General features: G+C 47.8%; 2 long non-coding RNA genes across 2 annotated transcripts; both read left to right on the forward strand.

Annotated features, from left to right (window-relative positions):
- Nucleotides 1–561: 561 nt before the first annotated feature.
- Nucleotides 562–1,212, forward strand: LOC146184692 (uncharacterized). Its single transcript, XR_014708906.1, has 3 exons — nucleotides 562–651; nucleotides 817–960; nucleotides 1,109–1,212. It is a non-coding gene; the product is annotated as an uncharacterized LOC146184692 (long non-coding RNA).
- Nucleotides 1,213–1,215: 3 nt separating this feature from the next.
- On the forward strand, nucleotides 1,216–2,838 carry LOC146184693 (uncharacterized). The gene is made up of 3 exons (XR_014708905.1): nucleotides 1,216–1,255; nucleotides 1,396–1,529; nucleotides 2,645–2,838. It is a non-coding gene; the product is annotated as an uncharacterized LOC146184693 (long non-coding RNA).
- The last annotated feature ends 17,705 nt before the right edge of the window (nucleotides 2,839–20,543 follow it).

Consider the following 20,543-nt stretch of genomic DNA (forward strand, 5'->3'; position numbering starts at 1 on the left):
TTCATGCAAAGAACTACAGCCGCTGGTATCAAGACGGGGGTTCTACAGAAGCCGTAGAAAAAAGAAAAGAAAAGAAAAGAAACTACCTCGACGCTTCTTGAACGACGAGGGAGGGGGGGGGGGGAGGGGGAGTACGTGAAAAAGAAAGAAAACTGCTTCTCGCTGCGCGGGACCCGCTGCCCCCCATCGGCCCATCTCTTTTCCTTGCGGCAAAGCGGAAAGAACCACGGGGAGGCGAAAGGCATCGAGGCACCCTACCGCGGGGGGCGACAGGAATGCCGAAGCAGAGAGAGATAGCGCGAAAAAAAAAAAAAAAAGAATTGCATGCACCGCACACAGGGAGATTCTCGCTGCTTTTTGCAGCTTCTCTCCCCCCCTCCTCCCTTCTTGAGGTCACATGTCCAAATGGCGGGAAAACACATCCCGCGCGAGCTAAGATGCGCGGCCGCGGCGTCACTCAGTCGACGGCCAGCCTCCGTGTGGGCGCGATGCGTACTGCCTAATCTTATCGTCCGCTTTTATTTCGCGCAAATTCAATCTGTCTCAACCTCAGCTGGTGCAGTCAGCGTTTGAAAAGAACAGCCCATATATGCAGCTGATGATTGCAGCCGCTTGTACAGATTCTTCGTGCCGAAGTTCACCAAAACATGCGTAAGTACATGATCTTTCGGTCTTGATCAGAGGAGCTTTTTGCTAGATTCGATATTATACTGAACATAATAATGTATTGTTTTGGAGCATATGTTCGTCTTGTTATATACCCCTTGCATCTTTCTTCATATATATATATAATTGGTGTGGGCGCTGATCGCGCAGGAAGACTTGCTGAGCCGTTTGGAAACAAGGCTGCGGCTGGCTGCGGTGGCAGAATTGGCTCATTTTGCAGTCTGGGTCCTTCGGTATCTCCTGCCCCAAAATGCTCGCCTTTTAACATGGAGGGACACTCACTATACCGATCAGGTAAGTCCAATTAGCACATATTTTGTTCGATACGACAATATACTGCAACTGTTTCTGGAGCGCGTATATATATGCGCATCTTGTTACTACGTGCATTTTTTTTTTTTTTTTATAATCGATGTGTGCGCATTTCGCTCTGATTGCGCAGGAAGACGTGCTGAGCCGACTTGGAAACGATGCTGTGGCGGTGGAATTAGCTCTTTTCGCTGCAGTCCGAGGTCCGATCTCCTCTGCCCCAAAACGCCCGTCTTTCACTTCAAATCGAAGTGCATGCACTGACATGTATACCCATCAGGTAAGTCAAATTAGCGCTGATTTTCTTCTACACGATAATGAACTGCAACTAATTATGTATTGTTTTGAGACTTATGCGCATCTTGTTACTGTAAATGCATATTTTGTAATTGGTATGCGCGCCCTGCGCTGATCGTGCAGGGAGGCGATATCAGCTGATCTGGAAACTGGCTGCGACAGTGGAAGCTCGTTTCGCCGAAGCCCGAAGTCCTTGGTCTCCTCTACACTAAAACGCTGGCCTTTCACTTCTTTATGGCGGTGCACTTGCCGGACAGGTATTAGCGCTGATTTTGTTTGAAAAATTCGATTATCCGACTCACATCGATGGGACGCATGCAACCCAGTTAAATGTCAAATGCTATCACTGATATAAATATTGCAGCACCCCTCGCCATAGGAGCGATCAGAAGCTGTACAAGCATCATCGCTGCTGCCAAGCAAGCTCGTGCCAGGACTGAGTACAATGTTTATGCCGTGTTTATTATTATTATTATTATTATTTTTTTTTTTTTTTTGCTGCTGTAATGATGTCTATACGTGAAAATTGATGATTGAGTGATGCGGTATGCTGGCAAGGTAAGTGAGCCAGTGCGTTCATTTTGTGGATTTTGGAATTATATATGTGATGCACACAGATCTGAGCCGTTTCACATTGATTTTGCTCTGTGCGCTTGCTTTCTGGGCAAGCAGTTGTATTTTCATCGTGCGGATTATTTCCTGGTGCTTACATGCTCATGAGGTGTTCAGCTAACCTGTTTCAAGCTTTAAAAATTTACAACGGGTTCTATAAGCTTCTAAGAGTTGGGCTGTCTAAATAGCCGAATTTTTAAAATAATGCTCGGTTGTTAAATAACGAAAATAAATCAGATGACTTATCGTTAAATATCCGGTCGCTTTTGCTGTAAAAGTTCCATCTAGTTTGAGAAAATTAAGCTGTATTCTACGGAATAAACTTATTGTAGGTTTCATGTAAATATCGCGGAAACTTTGTTCAGCCGCGTTGGAATCCCTCATACGCGCTCTATGACAAGCGCGGACACTTGGTTTTGCTAGAATTATTAAATTGCAGCATTAGCATTCAAGAACGCGCTTCGGGAGGATAAGGTTTGACTGCGCTACGGTTTCAAATTGCAACATCATGACTCCAGCAAAACGAAGTGATCGCGCCTTTCTCGCGGATTCACGGATCCTGATTACCTATTGCGGCTTTGCGCTAATGCGTTTTCAGTAGGGTCGCATGAAGTCAAGCGCATAAAATATATTGATGTGATAGTGCAGTTGGTGGCAGTGAGCAGACATTATTTTTTCTACCTTTCACCCTATATTTGCCTGCAATGTAAAAGTCTAGGCGAAAAGGAAATATTTCATTAAAACACTTGTCTTCGTACAGCTGACCAAGATGGAACCTGCCGCAGATCCGACCAGTCGCAGACATCAAGTGATCGACAGGCTGCCAAAAGAAGGAGACCAAGCCTCAAGCCCATCTTCCATATGTGGCACACGCGCAGTCATATATCCACGCTTATTAAAAAGCAAATCGCGAGCTTTTTCTGAACGCTGTTGACAAATAAATTTTTCACCAAATACTGCAGCTTTTGTTTCTTCATGGCATCAGAAAAGCTACTGCTTTTCTTGATGCATTTGTATGTGCTACCCCGTTATATATGCATGGCCCACGATATATTAAATGCATGGCATGATACCTGCACGAGGGGCGATGCCGGCCACTAACCGGCGTCGGGAAGCAACCGGCCGACGTATGGTCTTTCGTGAGCAAAATGCTAGGGCAGACGAGCGGCCGACCATTCAGTAACGCTGGCAGACGGCAGGCCCACGTGCGGCAGGTGGTCGGTCACGTCGGGCCAAAAGGTTGGGCCGTAGTCGATTGCCTAAAATCGGCCAACGTTAGGTCAGTGTCAATCCCCGACGCCGGCCCTCATTCGGGTGCCGAAGGTCGGCCGGCCACTTTTTGGTCGGCGAGAAAGGTCGGCCCTATCTTTTGCCACACACTTTTTTTTGCTTGGGTACACTGCAATGCTTGGGGTTAGAGTGGATTTTCCAGACTTGATCTGCATGGCCGAGCAAAAAGGCCCTGCATAAGTTGAAACATTAAATTCAATTTGGTGTATGAGATCCCCACGCTGCGTGGAATGCTTGTACACTGAAAGGATGCCACCTTAATCATAGAACACCCAGAATCTCTGCTGCCTTAGCGGCAGAATCTGCACCGGCAATTATTGTTTTTACGTAGGCAAGTTGCTCATAAGCGTTTTCACCTGCACAGAGGGGATCGAATGAGGAAAGCAGCAAATCTGCATTGTACATCACAATCGGCTGATTTGCACATGACTCTCCTCCTGCAGAATGGCCGCACTTTGGAACGTTCAAGATAACGGTTGGTCATAGCGTTCAGCTGCTCATGGAACATGCAAGGTTTTTATTTACACCATTGCCTACAGGGTCCAGCGCCACAGGGATAACCTTGACATTATTTTGCCAAAAACTATATTGTTTTCAGTAAATCATACTGCCGAACCATGTTAAGTACGTACCGGGCCTGTGCCCGGGGAAGATACCGATCTCTGTAAGCCTAAAGTGATCTAGACCGCTTTGCACAATTACATGTGTGCCGTAGATTAATTCTCTCAGCTAAATCGCTGCATGCGCCAATTTCAACTTTAGCACAGAAACAACATTTAGTCATCAATATATTATTTATACTAAATCTGTTCAGGTTATTTGATTCGACTAGAAGTCGCGGATATGTTGCTATCGTATAGGGCGCCTGAGAAACGAGCCGCTGCCCTAACTATGACACCTGTGGCGCTTGCTTGCGCCATTTGCAGCAAGCATCTGCCAAACAACTGTGACAGAGTGACAAACAGCACGAGACTGCGCAACTAGGGACATCGCTAGGACAGCAGCTCGTCTCGCTTCCCCGCCGCTTCTAGGAACATCCAACTTCTGATCAAATCAAGCAACCTTTTAGTATGTAAATTATACTGCCGACCAAATGCCATTTCTATGCAAAAATTGATTACCAAGAATTCAGCAGTGTAGCGGAGAAAAGCAATGTATGGCGCACATGTAATTGCGCAATGCGCTGTATTCATACAAAACAGATAACCTGGTCAAACATGAAGACACTCTAGAATTAAGATGCTTTAACAGTGCCTTAAAAATACGGTTTAGCACCGAGGTGCGAGCGCTGCAGGACGTCAACAAACGGCTTATGAACAGCAGTTAGATGGAAGGCCATCTTACTTCTTAGGCTTAGTGCACTGTACACACTTTCATTATTTGATGCTGGACTTTTAAGAATTTCTTTTCGGAAACTGCTCGCCAAGTGGAGCGCCCGCATCGTTCGCAAGATTAGCCAGGTTATTTTGAGATACAAATAAAATTATTACTTGCCTGCACTATTTCCCAAACGAATAGAAGAGGGAACACCACTGTTGCAGTGAACTACCACTGTCGCAGGCGAGAACGACTGGGAGACGCCTAACGGAGATGCGGAGGGTCTACCATAGAGAAAGAAAGAACAAGAGAGGGCACTCCCCCCAGCGGTACAATCTAAGGCTTTAGCCCAATTATAGTGCTCTAGAATATTGGGCAGTGTGACGACCGCGCGCGAAATGCATGGGAGCGGGGGGCCGCTTTTGCGATGACGGAGGCGCCGCAGCGCAGAGGGCGCCACCAGCAACTGGTGTGTCAGCCGTCCGGGCGCCCGCGTATGCGCGCTGCGCGGCGGGGCGGATCAGTACGTTCTTTTTCGCTTGTGCCTCGTCTCGATCTGCTAGTGTCAACATTTTACAAATATGCCGGCTAACGGGGCTCAGTACTGTTAGCGCTCATCTGATGTATTTGCCATTTTCGCTGTCGGCAACACCTCGTGGGGAAGCAACATGACAGTAGCTGGGCTCCGAAGAAAACAGCTTGGAAAGGGGCATACGAATTCAGACTCGCACAGCACGCTTCATTCGCCGCACAGCTTGAGTTAGCATTCCTAAAAGCACCTAATTCACGTTTTGGAATATAGTCGTGTTGAAAAGAGGGCGGTGTGGAACCAGGATGTATGAAGAAGTCAAAACGTGCAACACATGCGTTCTAGCGCTGAATAAATACAGCTGGTCATCAGTAACCAATTATTAAGTCCAAAATGGTATATTCCGTTGATTGACATGCAAACCATGCCGACTACATTGCGTCACCTGAAGCCACTAGAAAAGTCGGCATTGCAGATCGATTGAATTAAATATAGAGCACGCCGCTGAATGTAGATGATAGGAGGGAGATGAAAAACGAACGACAAGCAGGTAAATAGGCTATTAATAACAAAACACAGTGGGTCTGGAAACGTAGAAGAAGTGGGAGGTAAAGACTGCAACAAAAAAAAAAAAAAGAATAGTGTCGCCTAACAGGGAGAGAGAAAGGGGTGTGTGGGAGGCATGCGGCATCGTGAATAGAGCGACCGTGAAGGTGAAGAAAGAGTTGAAATTTTTGTACGGCACGGAAAACGTACGACTCAGAAAGCGGACAATTAAAAATGGAGATATATGACAGGAAATAAAGAAAAACGGAAACAGCCGAGCTTAAGAACCAATTGAAGGCATGGGAAGACGAAAGCAGTGCACAAACAATTAAGCTACAATTCGGGCGTGCAATCGAACACGTGTAGAGGTATGACTGTCGATATTTAGGAGTCAACAACTTAGTAAAAGTGTACGTTAATCTAAAGACAAACCTTTTTTTTTTTTTTTCCTTTCAATAAACTAGAATTTCTTGTAACGGATGGCTTTAAATACCCGGAGATGCGTGTTTACTTAAGACATTTAATCTCAATGCGTTATAGCTTGACTGAATTGTTCCAGAGAATGTTTTCATTCTAAGTAGCTTTTTTTTATTCTGCATGCTCAAGCAACAGGTAATGTGCAAGTGATTCTTACCCCCAGAAAATCGCTCTAGGGATGTTTTGGTGCACATACAAAATGAAAAAGAAAAAGAATAGCTTCGAAACAAAAAAAAAAAAAACGACGCATACAGGACGCAGAGGCTATAGTATGCGTGTAATTCGCTGCCGCTAGAACATTATTATAACGTAAAAATGTTTAGTTTATTATATGGTGGGATTTTCGATCAGCTCTTAACACGCTGCGAAAGAGAGCGAGGTTGTAAGGCCGGCACTCGGTTTCTCACCATGAACAAAAACTGCGCAATAGTCTCGAAGCTAGGTCACAGTTCGCCCAACAATTTGACTCAGGTGGTCTTTCGATCTGGACTCCTGTGCAATTTAGATTTTGCAACATTCCTGTAGAGTGTTGAAGTTCAAAAATATTATCTGCTTGGAACAGAAAGCTTACACTTGAAGTAATGAAATTTCATGTGCTTTTGCGGCTTCGCTTTTTGCGAAGTCAACGAACCGCGACAACAGTTCCCAAAGGAAAAAATAATTAAATTTCCTTGGAAGTATTTCACGTGTATTATCAACCTTGTTATAATTTTCGGAAACAATTATAGCCTGATTAGTTCTGTAAAGAGTAATCGGCAAGTCGTCCCAAATTATAGTCCTTTAACCAGTACATTCGATTACTCATATTTTGTACCACACACTCGAAAATAAACACGCATTAATGTCCGGATTTGAATTTAGCTTTATATTAGTTACTTGCGTATTAGGTGTTCATTTTTTTTGCATTTTTCCGTTTTCTCTTGCTGCGCTACAAGAACCGCAATACTTGCCAAGGCGACACGCAACTGTAAGTGCTTTTTATTTTGCTGTGTACATCTACCATTGATACGCTGTTAAAGCGTCCACACTCAAGTACCCACTATAACTGTATCCCTTCGTAAGTGTCTGTTTAATTTTCCGTATTTTATTTGAAGCCTTGCCCTACTGTACTTGACTTTTTTTTTTTTTTTTGCATCTGTACAACTGTTTCGCCCTTTTGTGAGCGGCACGTAAACAAATGTCCGTGACATATATGTATTTGTTAATCGCTAACAAAAAATAAATCCTTGAGTGGCGTATATGCTCATTTATTTTTGCCGGTAACCAGTGTAATGCTTCAATTTATATGGTTAAGAATAAATATATTTTGCTCGCGCACTGTAATTTGTGTAAGCGCTAAGCGCTGATTAGAGTGTAGAAATAACACCAATTAAGGAGATAAATTACAGATTGCTGATAATTTAAGATAAATGTTTAGTCATATATTAATAGGCGCAAGCTGCAATATATAAGCAGGTGTTCGTAAAACATTCGCAAAGAGCCCTAGCATAAGCTCAATTAAGCTTTGATTCTCACGTATATTGTTTTCCTCCGCGTATAATACCGCTCCTTACGGGAAGAACGAATACAAAACACCACGCTTCATTGGAAACAATGCGTACAAATATCTCATCTGACGATTTGTGGCTGTCCGCAGGAATAAGAAACGTTGAAAGAGTTTCAAATAGCGATTCGAACATCGCGCGCTGCTCTGAAGGAATACCAAAGCGTGCAAGGCGTCTCCAGAGAGATGTAAATGAATTGCATGGATCAGTTTAAGCCCCTGGAATAAGTAGTCTCTTTATTAAATACTGCACCAATGGCGTAGCGTTGGAAAATAGCTCCAAACAGAACCGCGCCGCTCATCTGTACGTCCGCTGTCTCCGCAGCGGCTACGCGCCGAGCGCCGAACGTGGCACCCCTGTTGCAGGTCGCGCCCTCTCGCGGAAGTCGGTGCCTGTCATCGCAAAAGCGGCCCGCTCTCCGGCGCCGGTCGTCACACTGCCCAATCATCTAGAGCACTATAGCCCAATCGACTCTTGCGCGCCTAGCGGCGGATGACTTTCGAATGCTTCTTGTTCCGGTTTCACTGGCGCGAATTTCAAATTGCTTACGCGTCGTCCATTGGATTTTAGCGCGAAAGCAACTGGCAGACAGTTCTTGTTTCGGTTTCATTGGCGCAAATTATAAATTGCTTGTGCGTTACTCACGTTTGTCTGTGGCCTGAGGTGGATGGAATGTCTCATCTAATCCCTTCTGCGAATTTCGTCGTCCCGAAATTCTTCTGAATGTAAGATGTACACAAACATTGGGGATGTACAGAAACTGTTTGGAGCAAGTAATCATTCAGCATGCAATATTTAATAAAGAGACAGAGTGTCGAGGAACATTTTTATTTCAGGCAAAGTAAAAAAATGAGCACAAAATCTGGGCACATACCAAGACAAGTATGATGGAGAAAGACTCAATAGAAAGGCAACTGTGTTCCTTAACATAATAAAATCTGAATAGATATAATAGCAGAGAACACAATTACAAAAAAGGTCAGCATAGTGCTAGTGCTTGCAGAAAAAAAATTAAGACAAGATGGACATACTCAAAGGTACAGGTAATGCTTTGCAGCTGGTACAGAGATTGAAAAATAAAAGGTACTTTAATGTCGGCAGCCCGTTTCCCTCTTTTATGCACCACTTTGTCACAAGTTTGAGTATTTTGTGACCAGTCATTCATCGTCAGCAGTTCACATATCATGAAGAGAAAGGAACTGTAGTTCTCACTGTTCTGCTTTCCATGGTATGCGGAAAAAACTAATTCTCGACTTCTTGTGCGTTCTGTCATTGTTCTGGTACTACGACACAGAGCAGTAGCTGCTGTGGGAAGGTCCGCCTGGCGGCATAGCACAGTGGTCTGAAAAATGTCAATACACGCATGTGTTATTCTGAATTACCAAACCAAATTACCTCGGAAGGAGACTGCAGCCATGAAATTGGGAGACGCCTGCTTCTGGGAAAGAGAGCAATGGTTAGCCTTGACCGCCTAGTAAAGAGCAGAGACATTAGTCTGCCAACCAAGATCCGTATAACTCGTGCTATGGTCTTTCCAGTTGTGATGTATGGATGCGAGAGTTGGACTGTGAAAAAGGCTGACCGCCGAAGAATTGACGCGTTTGAATTGTGGTGCTGGCGAAGACTCTTCAGAGTTCCTTGGACTGCCAGAAGATCAAATCAGTCTGTATTGTCGACCATAAACCCTGACTGCTCATTGGAAGGTCAAATTCTAAAATTAAAGCTCAGCTACTTTGGTCATCTGATGAGAAGCGAGGAGTCGCTGGAGAAAGATTTGATGTTGGGAAAGGTTGAGGGTCGCCGGAGAAGGGGTAGGCAGCGAACGCGATGGTTAGATGGCATCCTCGAGGCACTGCAGATGAAGTGATGTGATGTTAGGAAGATAGTGAGAGACCGGAAAGCGTGGCGTGACATGGTCCATAGGGTCACGAAGAGTCAGACACGACTGAACTGAGCTGAAACCAAATTCACAAGTAATACTATGTTAAACATTGTTTTGAATGCAGTAGAAAAGCACTCCGCCATACAGAAACGCTAGCATAATGACACACGTAACAGAACTTCACTAATTTGACTCTAAATAGGAGTTAACGACAAGCGCAGAGAAAGTATACCCGAAATATACCAATATGAGCCATTTCGAGATTTCAAATAAGCGCCAACTCAGCACCTGCGCAAAACAATCTACCTGTAATTGTTAGAGTAACAAACAGGTTCAGGGTTTCATAAATGTGCATGACTTTGCCCTTAAGCTGCACCGCGAAATAAGTGCGCTCTGGTCCCTCATTGCTCTCATCCCATTCCCTTACTTTTGTAATCAATCCTGCATGAGCGCCGCACTTTAAATGCTGTACTGTGCCTTATGGAAACAACCCACAGCGATGTAATAACACAACGCTAGCCTCGGCTGTCTATTTATGTCGGTGTTTTCAAGCAGAAAAACATGTCTCACCTTTTGTCCAGAAGCGAAAAGTCGTTTAGTGCACCACAGCAATATCGAGCTGACAGAGCAGACGACTTGCGGTCTGGCATGTTTCTTCAATAAATTACATATTCATATGCATGTTAAAATAGTGGCCTTAAACATAGTTAATTATTTAACAACAAGAAAGTTGTACGCCTGGATTTAAAAACTTTTTTTCCCGTTTTCGCCCTCTGGCGTTGGGTGAGAATACTAGGTGCCTGCGCAGTTGTGACGTACTTCCTGAGGCTAGTTTCAGCCGAGTGTCGTCGTCCTCTCTTTATATTTTCTTTCTCTATGGCGGGGCAATGAAGTTGCTAAGGATAGTTGTAACGTCATACTCGCCGGCTCACAGTCGGGAGCGCGCTGCCTCTGACCCGGCGGCCGCTCTGAAAATGTCAAAAATACAGCTATCCGCTCAAAACTAACCCGAATTATGCGTCTGTACTAGTGTAATCGTGTCTTAAGAATGCAATTGTGGTGCTTTCTGAATATTCTTGGATATTTGTTAAATATACCTTTAAAGGGGTCATGCAATGCCTAAAACGGGGTAAAGCAAATCGGTCGAGAGATAGGTACTCCCTCACAGGTCAATTCACCGCAAGAATGTTTTAGCTAGCTTCATTAACACCAGAGATATCGGCGATGAAAAATGGCGCTCCTCCTCGCTCCCCTCAACTCAACACTCCGAGACACCAGAAAAAAAAAACGAAGAAAACAGCTCGGGAACTCAGCCCCGCTAGCCCCGCCCACGAAGCGTCATCGGGTGACGCTCGGTTCTCAGACTTCCGGTCGTCGCGCCTGTTTTCCCCCGAGCGTCGCCGATGCATTCACGGTCTCTGCCTTTCCCGTCCCGTCTGCGTTTGCATAGCTTTCAACCTTGTCTGCTGTCTTCCTCGGCCGTCGGTGTCTTCAGTTTCTTGACCTCTCGGAATTGTGTGCGACAGCAGCCCGAAAGACTCGGGTCGTTCGCGAGCGCATACGTGCAGGTGGGATTCCACACATACCGGCGGCCGCCGCGGAGGGAGCACTTTCCTTCATATCCCTGTCCCATTCAGCGCAAATTAGCGTGCACTCCTGCCGAGCATGGCTTTCTACAAGACCGCTTTCTTCTCTCGCGCTGCCTGGGTCAGTCTCTTTGGTACCGTCTTCTGCGGTTTGACCAACGGCGGTCGGTGACCCCTCGCGGAGTTGACGCGATAGCATCGACTCTGCATGGATGCTGGCAGACGATCGAGCGTGTGAGTTGCCCGCGGGCAAACATATGTCGTCGTCGCTTTTAGTCCGGAGCTGCGTTCATTACGATCGGCGAGAGGCATCTCTTGTGCATAACGAATGGAATGTATACGCGTACGTATCACCGACGAGAGCACGGACTGATGATCGCTACAAAGTTTGGATATCGGATGACAGGTGAGCACGAATTATTCGTCCGCGAATCTTAAAATTGAGATTAACAAAAAGGATAGTGTAGTGTTTTTTTTTGACGTCCTTTCGCACATCGTTTAGGAAGTGCCAATGCGCAACATGCGCGCGTGTTTATCTCATGTGTACGCATCGTCCGAGCCAGAATCGACGGCGCAAAACACCAGCAAAGCAGCTCGGCACATTCAGTTCGACAGCGCAGGTTGTCACTGATTTTCGCACCGACACGCAAGAATCGCGCACATGAGCATGCGAGCGGCTACGCTAGAGACGCAGCGAAGCGGGTGATTCCAAAACGCCGTCCGCCGTGGCTACGACGCAAATAAGGCCTAGCGACGACCAGGGAGCAGCGCACGATCGGAGTGCCGTCGGTCGCATCGCCCGCGGACGGCATCTCTGCGGTAACCTGGCGACATCCGGTGCTGCACATAAGCGGTGCGAATTTGTGTACTTTCGCGATGAAGCTGAGGACAGACCTTTTTTTGATGCACGTTTCATTTACACGAAGGTTGATGCTGCCTTTTTAATCGGTACGGTGTTGAATCGGACCTGCGTGCTCTTTTCGCACTGCTGCACCGACGCGCACTTTCAGTCGGACGCACATAGTTTAGGAAGTGCCAATGCGTAACGTGCACGCGTGTTTTATCTCATGTGTGCGCATCGGCCGATCCAGAAACAACGGCGCAAAACATGAGTAAAGCAGCTCGCCACATGCAGTTCGGCAGCGCAGGTTGTCACTGTTTTCCGAAGCTTCACGCAAGAATCGTGCACAGGAGCACGCGAGCGACTACACTAGAGACGCAGCGAAGCGGACGATTCTAAAATGCCGTCCGTCGTGGCTGCGATGCAAAAGAAACAAGGCCTAGCGACGAGCAGGGAGCAGCGCACGACCGGAGTGCCGTCGGCCGCAGCGCCCCCGCATGGCGGCATCGGGTGCTGCACTTAAGCAGTGCGAATTTGTGTAATTTCGCGATGAAGCTGAGGGTACACCTTTTTTTTGACGCACGTTTCATTTAATTATTAACACGCCGCACAAATGGTCGATGCGGCAAAGACGAGACGGGACTACAGTACGCTGCTGCGCCGTCGGTCGGTACATAAAGGTTGATGCTGCCTATTTAATCGGTACGGTGTTAAATCGGACCAGCTAGTGCTCTTTTCGCACTCCTGCACCGACGCGCACTTTCAGTCGGAGGCCACCACCTTTTCGGTTAACATCGCGAACCGAAGCGCCAAGCTCGGGTTCACGCATGCATTGCAGCATTCGAGCTGTGAGCACTGTGTGGCGCTTCTTCTTCCACACGGCTGAACGTGCTGCAGCCACCGTAGTGCTGCTTCATCTTCATCCTGCTCCCTCTTGTAGATACCCATCGTCATCGCGGAGTGTGTTTGGCTGCAGTGTGCGACCAAGGCTTCAGGTCTGCAATAAAGCCTGATTCCCCAAGTCCGACCTTCGCGTTACCTTACACGTGGTGGAGGTGCGCCTTGTTTTCCCCGCTGCTTCGTCACCTGCATCCACCTGGAGCTTCGTTCTGGCCGCCGTTTGACCCCGACCACCATCGTCATGACTCAAGAGGGCCACTCCGCTACTTCGGCTTCTACCAACTCGACTCCAGCTCCCCTTGCCACTTGGACTGTCAGCAGCCGTCAGCGCGACCCGCAAATGTTCGCCGGTCTCCGAGGCGACGACGCTGATGACTGGCTCGACAGCTACGACCGGGTCAGTGCTTTCAACCGGTGGGACGATTCGCTTAAACTAATTAATGTGTCCTTTTATTTGACGGATGTGGCCAAAACGTGGTTCCTAAATCATGAATCGACGATTCCTGACTGGGCTACCTTTAAACAAAAGTTACGCCAGATTTTCTGCGCTCCTACTGTTCGCACGGAGTCCGCCAAGAAGAAGCTAGAAGCCCGACTTCAGCGGTCCAATGAGACCTATACCTCTTATATCGAAGATGTTCTAGCACTTTGTCGGCGCATAAATGACACCATGCCAGAGGCCGAGCGGGTTCGGCACGTCCTTAAAGGTATTGGGCCACTCGCCTATAACGCCCTGGCCGTGCAGAACCCTACCACAATTGACGCCATCATATCGACCTGTCAACGCCTTGACGAACTACAGTCAATACGCCTGCAGCCTGATCCCACTTCATTTGGTTTCACTGCCGAAGCTGACCTCCGTGCTCTTATTCGCGGATTAATTCGTGAAGAGCTCTCGGCTCAAGGTAATTTGTGCCGCCCTGCATCTGAGCCACATCCTTCAAGTGCCGGCCTGCGTAGCATTGTCAAAGAAGAGCTGGCCTCAATGACCTATTGCCCGCCAACATCGGTCGCTCCTACCATCTGTCAGGCGCCAACGTACGCCCAGGTCACATCCTTGCCGCCTGCAGTTGGAGCGCCTACGCCACCGGCGCCTACCACTGCTCATGTCGCTGCATTGGCACCACCTGCCGCGGCGCCGACATACTACCCTAACTGGCGCCCAGCCCGCCCTGTTTGTTATTACTGCGGGTACCGAGGCCATATTTCCCGCTTCTGTCGTCGCAGGCTCCAGAATGAACGCCGCGGCTACGAATCATTTGAAGCAGACTACCCTCCTCGCTTTTCCGGCTCTAACCACCGTTCATTCCCTGATTATCCCCGACGTTCATCACCCCCGCCAGAAAGCCCCGCTCCGCCTGCTGGTTACAGGCCTTCAAGACGCCGTTCTACTTCGCCTTTTCGCCGCTCAACCTCGCCTCTCCGTCAAGCTTCTCTGACGACCCCCCGCTTGTCGGAAAACTGACCACTGCAGTTTTAGGAGGGAAAACTGCACTCTTCGACCATCCCAAAAATCCTCCGGAACGTCCCTGGAATATTATTTTAGTGCGGGTTGAAGGTTTGTCTGTTGAGGCTTTGGTTGACACGGGCGCCGCTGTTTCTGTGATACACACTGACTTGTGCTCCCGCTTGCGAAAAGTGAAAACGCCTTATGATGGACCTGAACTCCGTGGAGCTAATGGTGCAATAATTCGGCCTTCTGCTAAGTGTACTGTGCGAGTTTTTGTTGATGGTGTCCGCCACCATGTACAATTTGCCGTGATGTCACCCTGCGCTCACCCAATTATTTTAGGCTGGGATTTTCTGTCTGCCGCATCAGCCAGCATTTCGTGTCGCGACAGGGTCATTTACATGACCGAGAGCGATCCGTCTTCTGAACCTCCCGAGCCCCGTTATCGCCTACTTGCCGCTACTGACTCAGTGTTGCCCCCTGGATGCGAACAACTTGTTGCGCTTACTGCTACTGACATTGATAACGGAGATGTGCTAATCGTGCCTTCTGATCGCCATCTGACCCGTGGAATCGCGCTACCACCAAGTCTTGTTCGGTTTGAGCATGGCACAGCGCTTGTCGCTGCTTCGAACACTTCGCCAGAGCCCATTGTGCTGACTAAAGGGACATGTTTTCCTTGTGCCCTGGACATTCACCCGGTGTCCCTCACCACCCTTACCGCCCCCTCTTCCTCACCAGCAGCTTCTTCTGATGCTTCTCTCTGTGTTCTCTTTGGCACCATCAATCCCGACCTTCCTGCGACTCACCGCCAAGCTTTGCAGGAATTACTTCGAAAACACCAAGCCTCCTTTGATGTCACTTCTCCGACCTTGGGCCGAACGTCTTCTGCACAGCACCGCATTATTACAGAAGGTACTTCTATTGTTAGCCGCCGCCCTTATCGTGTTTCCTTATCAGAACGTAAAATCATAGAAGATAATGTGAATGATATGCTCCGACGAGACATTATTCGGCCATCAGCTAGCCCCTGGTCATCTCCGGTCGTCTTGGTCAAAAAAAAGGATGGCTCCGTGCGTTTTTGCGTTGATTACCGCGCACTTAACAAAGTCACTCGCAAAGACGTTTACCCTATGCCACGAATTGACGACTCCCTCGACTGTCTTCAGGGCGCCGAATATTTCTCCACTTTGGATTTGCGTTCCGGTTACTGGCAGATACCGATGCACGAAGCCGACAAAGAAAAAACCGCATTCGCTACTCCCGATGGGCTTTACGAATTCAATGTCATGCCTTTTGGACTTTGTAATGCCCCCGCTACGTTTGAGCGCATGATTGACACTGTTCTTAGAGGACTTAAGTGGAAAACATGCTTGTGCTACCTGGACGACATAGTTATCTTCTCTGCGACTTTTTCTGATCATTTATGCCGCCTTGATCAAGTATTAACGTGCCTAGCATCCGCCGGTCTCCAGCTGAACACAAAAAAGTGTAATTTCGCCAAGAAAGAAATCAAGATCCTGGGCCACCTCGTCAGCCGCGATGGCATTCGACCCGACCCTGACAAGCTTGCTGCAGTTTTGAACTTTGCACGCCCTCAACGGACTAAGGAACTACGCAGTTTCCTTGGCCTGTCTTCGTACTTTCGCCGTTTCATTCGCAATTTCGCTACCATTGCTGCACCGCTCCACCGCCTCCTTACCGACAGTACTACTTTCAATTGGTCCGAAGAATGCGAAAAAGCTTTCCAAACCCTAAAGAATGCCCTCACTTCGGACCCTGTTCTCGCTCACTTCGACGACACTGCTGTTACCATTCTCCACACCGATGCCAGCGGCCTCGGTATCGGCGCCGTACTTCTGCAACGTGACACCGCTTCTCAGGAAAAAGTAATTGCGTTTGCCAGTCGAACTCTAACACCAGCGGAACGCAACTACACTATCACAGAGCAAGAGTGCCTCGCCGTCGTTTGGGCAGTTCAGAAATTCCGCCCCTACCTCTACGGCCGCCATTTCACGATCGTTACCGATCACCACGCTCTGTGCTGGTTATCAACCCTCAAAAATTTGACTGGACGCCTTGGCCGTTGGATTCTGCGTTTGCAGGAATACCACTTCGATGTCATATTCAAATCAGGTCGCAAACATCGAGATGCCGATGCTCTTTCCCGCTGCCCGCTCCCAGAATCACCACCTAGTGCTTCTTCGCGCCTTCCTGCGTGCACCCTCGGCGTCGCAATGTCGTCCAGAGCTCCAAACATCCCCTGTGCTACTCCTGCCGCTGCTCCAGATCGGTACGCCATTATTTCACACCAGCAAGCCGATCCCTACTGTCTTTCCCTAATCAACCTTCTCACCGGTGCTTCTCACCCTCCTACCGCTAGGATGCGCAGACAACTCCAAAATTTCAAACTTGACAACGGCGTGCTGTCCCGTTATATTTATTGCTCTGAAGGCACCCGTTGGGTCCCCGTTATTCCGAAAGCGCTTCGCACCCGTATCCTGGCGGCTTTCCACGATGATGCTACAGCCGGTCACTTAGGCTTTCATAAAACTTACCACCGCGTGAAAACCCGTTTCTTCTGGCCAGGCCTCGCCTCAAGTGTGGCAAAATACGTCGCCTCTTGTCTGCCATGTCAGAGCCGCAAACGGCCAACTTCTCCTCCTGCTGGCCTACTACAGCCGCTACCTTGCCCAGCTACTCCTTTTGCCGTTGTTGGCATAGACTTATACGGGCCACTTCCATTGTCCGCACGAGGTAATCGCTGGATCGTCACCGCCGTCGACCACCTAACACGCTACGCTGAGACCGCTGCCCTGCCTAATGGCTCAGCACATGAGGTCGCGACCTTCTTTTTGGAATCGCTCGTACTGCGTCATGGGGCCCCTCAAGTGCTTCTCAGCGATCGTGGTCGGACATTTCTGTCGACGATTGTAGCCGAAGTTATTGAGGCCTCAACCACACATCACAAATTGACCTCCAGCTATCACCCGCAGACCAATGGGTTGACTGAGCGGTTCCACCGCACGCTTTCTGACATGTTGTCTATGTACGTCGACCAGGACCACCGAAACTGGGACGTAATACTTCCTTTTGTTACGTTCGCCTACAATACGGCTGTACAGCGGACCACAGGTTACACCCCGTTTTTCCTCGTTTACGGCCGTTCTCCTGCTACCTTTCTTGACGCCTCTTTTCTTTCTACACATGCCAGTTCCTCGCCCTCTCTTCCTGACCAGTTCCTTTCCCGAGTGGCCAAATCTCGCCGGCTTGCTCGCGTCAACACGGAAGCCAGCCAGGAAGACCGCAAATGCCGCTATGATGCAACCCATCGCCAAGTTTCGTTCCGTCCCGGCGACGAGGTGTTACTTTGGACCCCATTACGCACTCCTGGTCTTTCTGACAAGTTACAGCACCGTTACATTGGTCCTTACACAGTTCTTGCAAAAACCTCCCCGGTCAACTATCGCGTCTCTCCTCTTCACCCTCCTCCGGACAGTCGTTACCGTGGCACTGAAGTTGTCCACGTTTCACGTATGAAACCTTTTATTCGGCGCAATCCTGCGGACTAACTGCGGCCAGGCTGGCCGCTTCAACTGCGCGGGCGAAATAGTGTGAGCACTGTGTGGCGCTTCTTCTTCCACACGGCTGAACGTGCTGCAGCCACCGTAGTGCTGCTTCATCTTCATCCTGCTCCCTCTTGTAGATACCCATCGTCATCGCGGAGTGTGTTTGGCTGCAGTGTGCGACCAAGGCTTCAGGTCTGCAATAAAGCCTGATTCCCCAAGTCCGACCTTCGCGTTACCTTACAGAGCAGACGACTTTCGCAGCTACCGGAAGTGTGTCAGTGACGTTGAGGGCGTCGCGGCTGCAGCCAATGGCAGCCTGTCACGGCCTGTCACTCTGTGACTGGTGACGTAGGTAATCACGGCAGAATAGTCCCAAATCTCGCCGCCACACGGAAATGGCGCAGCCCGCGAATTTCAAAAAACGCGGTTTTTTAAAAATTATTAGTAAATTGCTGGATTTTTTCCGATGAGTTTTACTTTGAACGAATGCTCGGAAGCATTTGTTCTACACATTGAAAACGTTTGTCAGTGACCTTTCTAGCCGTTTCATGCCCCCTTTAAGAGTCTCCCAGATCGACTGAAGGCCAGATAGCGCAGTGCCGAGGCCAAAGTATAGAAAAATTGCAGCCCAAAAATAGCCAACCATGCAACCAGGCCAAGATTGTTACTATACAAAATGTAGCCAACATGAGTCACCGGAAGCTGACAGGAAGTTTTTATCTACAATTAAAAATTCGAACAGAAAACAGTAAACGTGTGACGAAAAATAGAGGCGGTTGACCAGACCAAGTGGCGCAGCAGAAAACGAAACATCACTTTTCTAGACATAGTATGACTCAAGGAAGTACTCTGACACACCAGTTTGTACCAGAACTTTTGGATCATACTAGCTGCGAAAATCCGATTCAAAATTTACATTTGTGTCTTTTGCTCCTCAGTCTCGTCGCAGACGGTTCTGGTTTCTCATTATACGTGGCCAAAACAAGTAAGCACCATGGTCAAACTTACCTCGTAAAGAATGGCAAGCTTTGTGCGAAGTTGCAGCGCAAATGAGCCTGCTGTTGAGGCGGGAGAATTTTTCGAACAGGGGGTTGATAAACTTGCAGAAAACTGTACTCTTCATTCATTCACGTCACTACTCGTACATGGAAGTACTGTCAAATTTATCCAAGAAACGCGGGCTTGTTTAAAAATTGTTGATGCATCCAAACTCCTTTGAGCCACTTTGCACATGGAGTATCATTTGAAAAGTACACACGGTGAGTTTTTTTCGGTGGTCAGTTTTAGTTATGGTGACCAGGCTGAAAACCCTCTCTCTTGCAGCGTTTCACATTGGAAAGCAGAGAAGTGCGAATACAATTGCCGAGAAGTTAGGAAAAGTAGAGCTTTTGGATCATACCAGTTGCAAAACTCCGCTTCAAAAGTGACCGGCTTTTGTACACATTTTTTGGGTGTCAATGAATTGTCGCGCAATCTGGAAGTAATCAATGCAAACTTTTTGCTATTGCCGCCATCGTCTTTAGGACATCAAAATTTTCTTTTTTCTTTTCCATCTTAATTTACTATATGGCTGTTATCCTAATAATTTTTGCCTCTGCAAGTCTAACTGATTTTATTTTACATGATTGTTCTGCATTTATCAACAATCAGAAAATTTGGAATTTAGACGCAGTTTCCTTTTTTGGCCGCGGGTGCCACCACTATTCGTAAACACCCGAATTTTGACTAATCAAAATCGCTGTTTTTTGATACATGGGCACTATGGGAAGTTTCGCAACTGTTAGTATTGAAGAGCTCTGAGGAAAAAGATGGTCACCCTGTGCTTTTAGTGAGTTTCGTGACCTCCCACCAGAGTTTATTCCCCCTGTCACTCACTGCAAGGGACGGGAGCATCGGCTGCAGTTTTGTGCTCGCTCTCAAGGGCTGATATGGTACACGATGCTGCAAAGTGGAAATTACTGTGTGAAAGGTGCGAAACGGTGTGTCGCGAATGGATTTGGGTCTCAACACCTTGAAATTCTGCAGGAGTTCTAGAATGTCAGGCAGCGACCTTTTGAGTAACAATTTATACGCGCCACAAGGTACACATGACAGTCGTCCAGCATCTGGCCCTTTCCGCCAGTTTAAAGCGAGCTCTTGTGATCGAAAGGAAAAAAAAAACAATTCTTATGGTTGAACGCCCGTGTGTGAAGTCATTTCTTCTCCCACTCTGCAGTTTGACAAGCGTGCTTTCTTCAGGACCACTCTAAACAGAATCGACCTGACATCAATATCTAAATCTTCAAAAACTTGACCATAATGTAGAGCTTTCCAAAGAAAGTCGCGACAAAAAATGCGAGTTAAACATGAAAAGGCTGAAGTAACAACTAGCAAAACGTAGCGCACTTCATAAAACACGTTTCTTCTACCCTTATTTTTTTCACTGAGCCCAAAAATAGCCACAACGCCAGATCATCTACACCCAGCCAGAGAAAAAAACATTATGTAGCCCAATTTGGCTATAAATAGTCCGATCTGGCAGCACTGCCGGCGCGCATCATTTAGTTCATAACTTTGCCCGCTAGGGAAGGAACACTACGGGCAGTCTGGTTCTACCATAATGAACTAGATTGTGGCTCTGCTGTGCAGGAGTTATCCCATCGACGAGAAAACTAACCCCCCAAGAGAAACACACTCTCGAAAGCAGAACTCAATACCAGGTCCTTCCGATCCCCCAAAACATGGACCC

The sequence above is a fragment of the Amblyomma maculatum genome, chromosome 7 (genome assembly GCF_055883805.1).
Source record: "Amblyomma maculatum isolate TAMU_Amacu chromosome 7, ASM5588380v1, whole genome shotgun sequence".
In the NCBI taxonomy this organism is placed as follows: Eukaryota; Metazoa; Arthropoda; class Arachnida; order Ixodida; family Ixodidae; genus Amblyomma; species Amblyomma maculatum.